The 7,255-nt window shown below is 36.1% G+C and overlaps 1 protein-coding gene across 1 annotated transcript in view; it reads right to left on the bottom strand.

Moving 5' to 3' along the window:
• LOC108369692 (karyopherin alpha1) overlaps positions 1–7,255 on the bottom strand; it is a 47,115-nt gene that overhangs the window by 29,612 nt on the left and 10,248 nt on the right. The gene's annotated exons all lie outside the window — the stretch shown is intronic.

The following is a 7,255-nucleotide window of genomic DNA, read 5'->3' as shown; positions in this document are numbered from 1 at the left end:
TAAAAAATAGGAGGTTTAAAATTTTTTTAACCATCTTCAAAATAATTTCAAACTGCATAAAACTTTCTTTCTCACTTATCGTACTTTTTCCATTAACTTATCCCCTGAACGCAATTTGAGATTTTAAACAGAGGGAAACCCCTTACATGTAGTTTTGATACCCATATTGTAGTAATTCATTTAGATTATTAATAGTTTGAATTTAACCTTCTGAACAGTTGGCAACCTTTTTACATACATATTCAAAACCATTTCGATTCATACCAATCTATACTAATATATATTTTGAAAGCCGTTTTTTTTTGTGTTCGCAAAGCTCGAGAACGGCCCCACAGATTTTTTTGAAATTTCGGACACCTGCTTCAGACGTCCCAATGATGGTTATAGGCTACAAAAAATCGCTATTTTTTAATTTGGCGTGGCACCTCCCATACAAAGTCTATGTATATTGGATTTCTGTAGAACAATTATACGCATCCATTTTGAAGTTGCCACCAACTATACTATAAAGTTTCTGGGGCAGATTCACTATAGAACCGGATCATTGTTGCCGCCAGGGAGTGAAAAGGAAATGTTCTTCAAATTTATTTCGTTGTGAGATTAACCGTTCAATGAAATGCTGCACAATTAGAGAATTTCAAGAACTTCTTACGGACATAACACTTTCGTTAGGTTATTTAAGGCGGCAAAAGACCACCAAACCATAATCTTAGCCGATGAGCGTGCCAATGGAAATCGTAGACGTGAATTGTTGGTGAAAATGTTGGACCAAAATGTTTCAATGATAAAATTAAGTTTGGGCGGGACGAAGTTTGCCGGGTCTGCTAGTATTATACTATTTTATTTAAACTAATTGAATTTAATTTAAAAAATGTGGTAGCCCTTGTTATTATATTATTCAAAACTTTCAAACTAAAGGTTTCTTATCAATATTTCTTTTGACAACCATATTTTAATTCTTCAGATTAATTTAAATTTGACTTTTCAAGACACATTCAAACTACAGCTTATTTAAGCCTCTTGACATCCATTTTTTTAATATAATTTTCAAATAAATAACTCACTTAATTGGATTTGAATTTGACTTTTTGTAAAAGGTGGCAGCTCTTATCCATAAGTAGATAATGATTTTATATATCTCCATACCAATTTCCAGTAATCTACCAAAAATGTTTCCTGAGAAATGCAGTATGAAAAATTCCGTTTGTATGGGAGGTGCCACGCCCCCTTTTCTAATCGAGATTAAATGTATCCTATATTTTAAGTTGGGCTAAATGACAGGAGTGTACAAAATTTCATGATGATCGTTAGAGTAGTTAAAGCGTGAAAACGTAGCAAACAAACAAGCTCACTTTCGGATTTTTAATATTAGTAAGGATTAGTAGTAATGGCTTCACTAAGGAAACACAGTTTTTGAATAAGATAGCTGAAAAACCACCCGCATCTATGCGAGGCGAGTTTTTATATTTTTGATACCCTCAATGATATCATCTTCTGTTAGAGTAAAGGAACCCATATCAAGAGTAGAAGACGTGCTCTTAGTGAAATTTTTACGAATATTTGATAGGTCATCATCAGACAGGTCATTATCAGATACGAAGTTGGACGAAAAGAAACCTGCAAAGAAATTTGCAACCTCAGACACAGAAGTTGCATTCTCTTTTTTGTAAAAAACAGTCTTGGGTATACTCGAGTCTGCTTTCCCGGAATTAATATAGGACCAAAAATCCTTCGGACTTATTTTAATATCCGACTCAAAATCACGTATATAATTTTTGTAACGCTTCTTATTTAACTTTGAAAACTCTGATTTATAGTAACGATATTTTCCGAAAAAACATTGCGTTTGGTTGATTTAAATTTTTTATAAAACTTATTTTTCAAATTTTTTAGACGCTTTAAATCCTTTGAGAACCAAGAAAATGTATACATTTTTGGTTTAAAAATTGGCACATATTTAGAACATTGATCAGATAAGTGTGTTTTGAATACATTAAAACAACCTTCAACTTTGATATCCTGGAACAAGTTATCCCAGTGTAATTCACCCAACGCTGTATTCAATGCGACAAAGTCACAGCGATTATAACACAGGGCAACACTGATTTGGTGCGGCAAATGTTAAATTTGTTTTTGATAGACTTTTTTGAGCTGATTACGAATCCGTAATTATAAAGATTCCATCACGTACAGATTTTGAGAAAATCGTGGTCAAAGTGTCAAAAAATCGGTTTTTTTTCACATTTGAGAAGCTCGAGCTAAGAGTAAAAATGTGGTAGAACCTTCCACTTAGGCTTAACTTAAAGTTAGAACCCTAGGCTACTGCCCCTGAAAATACCATCCCTGCACCTTTACTTGATGGCCATTTATAGTCATTTGTGGAACAATAACAAAAATGCTGGCAAATTGTGCTATTGAAAACAAAATGCTGTAAAAATTAAGTTTTTGCTGTTCAATAAACGACGAAGAGATGGTATTTTTAGGGATTGTAGTCGAAAGTTCAAGCCTTAATTTAAACTTAAGTGGAAGGTTCTATCACCTTTTGTTTAATTGCGGCAGGGACTCAAACTTCGCCAAAAGTCAAATTTTACTGCTCAATAAATGACTATAAGTGACCATAAATTCAATGTGCAGGAATGGTATTTTCAAGGATAGTAGTCGAGGGTTCTTGCTTTAATCTAAGCCTAAGTGGAAGGTTCTATCACCTTTTTACTCTTTGCTAGAGCTTCTCAAATATTGCAAAAGCCCAATTTTTTGACAATTTGACCTCGATTTTCTCAAAACCTGTACGTGTTGGATCCTTTGTACTTACGGATTCGTAATCAGCACAAAAAAGTCTATCAAAAATAGCTTAAACATTTGTCGCACCAACATTTTTTTTCATTTTTGTTGGCCTTTATAATTAAATGAAACAGTTTTGTGTACTAGGGAATCTTCAAAAAATTCAAAAAATTCGATGTCTAAAACCAATGGTAAATGATATGAATTGGGTGGGGATATCGAAGAAGGTTTCGAAATTTCAAAGTTTATATTGTACGTTACAAAGACTAAGTCTAGAAAGCGATTCATATTGTTGGCGAGGCCGTTTATTTGAGTAAGGCCAATACTTAAAAAGTTATCAATAACATATGACTCAACAGAACTTTGTACATTTGAGGGAGTCAAGAATAAATTATTATCGAAATACGACCAGCTACATTGCTTAAGTTGAAATCACCAAGCACACAACGTTGGTCGTCCCCAATATTACGATGAAGAGCTAACACATTGTCAACATGCGACATATATAAGCTAGTACAGCTAAGTGAAGGTATCCCTGTCTTTACGAAAGACATCGTACTGATTCGGGTCGAAAAACTCCGCATCGAAAAAATTTGCATTGAGCCAAGTCTCAACGATAACAAAAATATCATACTCCAAGTACGCACTTAGCATTCGGACAGTATCGGCCTTAGTCCGGAGTCCAGAGGCGTTTTCAAAATAGTTTGATATGCTTGTTCGGCTTGGGAGAAGCAACTATGCTGGGGCAGTTGGCCTCCTTGTTCTTGAAAAAAACGGAACTGTCGAATATTAACATTTGTTGGCCAGATTTCTGGCTTCAGCTAATTAAAATATACATGTTCAGGAACTCCCAATTTGAAGTTGATATATTTTAGTGATGTCTCATTTGTATCCTTCTTTGCCAGCTTATAGCAGGCAATTTGTTGCTTATCAACGATGACTTGATTCGCCACGTAATTAATAATATCAACTTCCGAAACCGTTGGCATGAACGATGATAAACGGAGCCACTTAGGACGCGAAAATACTCCCAGATCATTATTTTCATTACGGCCAACCACGACATTTCTCCGCTAGGGCACTTTCTTTCGCGGCACAGTAATCCAATCAGCACCGAGTTGNTTACAAAGACTAAGTCTAGAAAGCGATTCATATTGTTGGCGAGGCCGTTTATTTGAGTAAGGCCAATACTTAAAAAGTTATCAATAACATATGACTCAACAGAACTTTGTACATTTGAGGGAGTCAAGAATAAATTATTATCGAAATACGACCAGCTACATTTCTTAAGTTGAAATCACCAAGCACACAACGTTGGTCGTCCCCAATATTACGATGAAGAGCTAACACATTGTCAACATGCGACATATATAAGCTAGTACAGCTAAGTGAAGGTATCCCTGTCTTTACGAAAGACATCGTACTGATTCGGGTCGAAAAACTCCGCATCGAAAAAATTTGCATTGAGCCAAGTCTCAACGATAACAAAAATATCATACTCCAAGTACGCACTTAGCATTCGGACAGTATCGGCCTTAGTCCGGAGTCCAGAGGCGTTTTCAAAATAGTTTGATATGCTTGTTCGGCTTGGGAGAAGCAACTATGCTGGGGCAGTTGGCCTCCTTGTTCTTGAAAAAAACGGAACTGTCGAATATTAACATTTGTTGGCCAGATTTCTGGCTTCAGCTAATTAAAATATACATGTTCAGGAACTCCCAATTTGAAGTTGATATATTTTAGTGATGTCTCATTTGTATCCTTCTTTGCCAGCTTATAGCAGGCAATTTGTTGCTTATCAACGATGACTTGATTCGCCACGTAATTAATAATATCAACTTCCGAAACCGTTGGCATGAACGATGATAAACGGAGCCACTTAGGACGCGAAAATACTCCCAGATCATTATTTTCATTACGGCCAACCACGACATTTCTCCGCTAGGGCACTTTCTTTCGCGGCACAGTAATCCAATCAGCACCGAGTTGCTGCTGGGTAGAAGCATTTAATATATCTGACGATATATTGGCAGATGTTTAGATGCAGATGGCAAAGAATTAAGATTAGCATTGATAACAGCAGCAGTGGAAGGTGAAGATATATTAGTAACAGTAGCCAATGCAGTTGATAACGCAGTCGGCATTTGTTTAGAAGCTGAAGTCAAAGCGACAGAAGTGACATTATTCACGTCAGCAGGAGAAGATGAAGAAGCATTGTTCGCTGTTATCATATTAGCTGATAATGCAGTTCGCATTTGTTGAGAAGCCGACGGCAAAGCATCCGAAGTAAAATTATTATCCGCCTCAGCTGGAGTTAGTGAGGGTGCATTATTAACAATCACAGAACTCTCAAAAGCCGAAGATTCAGCCAATGACAGAACAGACGTTTTAGCAACCATGTCAGTTTGAGAGTGTGAGACATTTTCCATGGCCGAGGTTGGTGACTTCACTTTCCGTAGGTCAAGAAAACCGTTTAACTTGTTCTTGTTGTTGTTCACCTTAGCAGTTGATTTAGAATTAGTAACAACATCTTTTAGGGCACTGAATTCTGAACATAAAGTTTTTAAACATGAAGAAACATTCTTGTTGTGTTCACAGTTTTTTAGATTTATTAAAGCAATTTCTTTATGAATTTCACCAAATTGGCCCATTATTGTGGTTACGATAGAGTCAAAGCCATTTTTATGCGTAGCCATGAAAGAATCCAAAGACCTTGTTAATTTTGCAGGCAACAACAAACACTCTGTGCGAAGATAGCAGATATGCTTATTCTGGTTAAATAGCCTGACATCATATTCTGATATTTGGCCAACACAGCAAGTACGGTGAAATTATTTTTGACAAAAACCACTGCACGGCACAATTAAGGTATCATTTCGCGCAAATGATTTGTCACACTTTAAATATTTAACGCAACCATCTTCGAACTCGTGTAAGAAATTTCACTTCAAAAAGGTTCCGTACGTCATGCGGACTGCGCCCCTCGTGTCGGTTGGCGGGTAAAAACCGTTGGCATTAATCAATTAACGTTGCTGGCTTAATTAGCTGAATACAAGTGTATATATGAATGGAACTAAAAAGTCTGAAGTTCTTTTCTTAAGATCACGTAATGAAAAAGAAATTCAAGCCCTCCTTCTAATGTAATGACTTAATTTATGTAAAAAACGGAAATACTCGGGTTCTTAGAAATTTGTTTAGGAACGTGGGTGAACTTATTAAAGATTTTATAACTTGGTGTTAAATATTTAACGCAACCAACTCCGAACTCGTGTAAGAAATTTCACTTCAAAAAAGGTTCCGTACGTCATGCGGACTGCGCCCCTCGTGTCGGTTGGGCGGGTAAAAACCGTTGGGATTAATTAATTAACGTTGCTGGCTTAATTAGCTGTATAATGCAAAAAAATAAAATTATGGGTCCATTACGGATAGCAACGCAACCACGGTTCGGTTGGCAGCTGGCAACGCAACTGGAAAGAAAGTTTGTATTACGAGTGGCAACTATGTCAGTTGCTGTAGAGTTATCGATAATTGAAATTCGACAGTGCGACAAACAGCATAGGGCTGTAAACAAGCTGTGCGAGTAAAATTAAATTATTAAAATAAAGAGTTTTAAAGAAAAGACAGCTATAGAAGTTGCGTTCCAGATGCTTCACGATTTGCAGGTTTTTACAGGAAGTCGTTCCAGGTGACCACCTTCCATAAGGTTTACTAATGGAGAAAACCGCTGTTTCTGCAAATCGTGAAGCATCTGGAACGCAACTAAAGCTAAGTTCATCACAATTATTTGTTTAAGAGGAAGAGAAGTGCATGAACGCGGCCTCAATCAGGCGACATTTAAAAGATATATCCAATCCTCTAGAGCTTCCGCGTGCACTGTAAAAAAAATTAATGCTTTCGAGGTTTTTCTTTTATTATCGTTTTGTGTTCATTTTCAACGCATATTGAGGACTTCCAAAAGGAGCTTTAATATAATTGGTTAATAAACAGATGAACCTCTTCGTTCAACTGTTTTTGTTATTTTTTGGCCTTTATAACAATTATATTCAACAATTTATATTGATCTCGAGGCCGTTTTAAATGAAAATNTCTGCAAATCGTGAAGCATCTGGAACGCAACTAAAGCTAAGTTCATCACAATTATTTGTTTAAGAGGAAGAGAAGTGCATGAACGCGGCCTCAATCAGGCGACATTTAAAAGATACATCCAATCCTCTAGAGCTACCGCGTGCACTGTAAACAAAATTAATGCTTTCGAGGTTTTTCTTTTATTATCGTTTTGTGTTCATTTTCAACGCATATTGAGGACTTCCAAAAGGAGCTTTAATATAATTGGTTAATAAACAGATGAACCTCTTCGTTCAACTGTTTTTGTTATTTTTTGGCCTTTATAACAATTATATTCAACAATTTATATTGAGCTCGAGGCCGTTTTAAATGAAAATTTTTATTGTGGAAAAGCAACAATAATTTGAAAAAA

This window comes from Rhagoletis zephyria, unplaced genomic scaffold (genome assembly GCF_001687245.7).
Source record: "Rhagoletis zephyria isolate East Lansing unplaced genomic scaffold, Rhagoletis_zephyria_1.1 Rzeph_scaffold_03804, whole genome shotgun sequence".
Classification (NCBI taxonomy): Eukaryota; Metazoa; Arthropoda; class Insecta; order Diptera; family Tephritidae; genus Rhagoletis; species Rhagoletis zephyria.
Note: the sequence above shows the minus strand (reverse complement) of the source record. Positions and strands in the feature narration are given on the sequence as shown.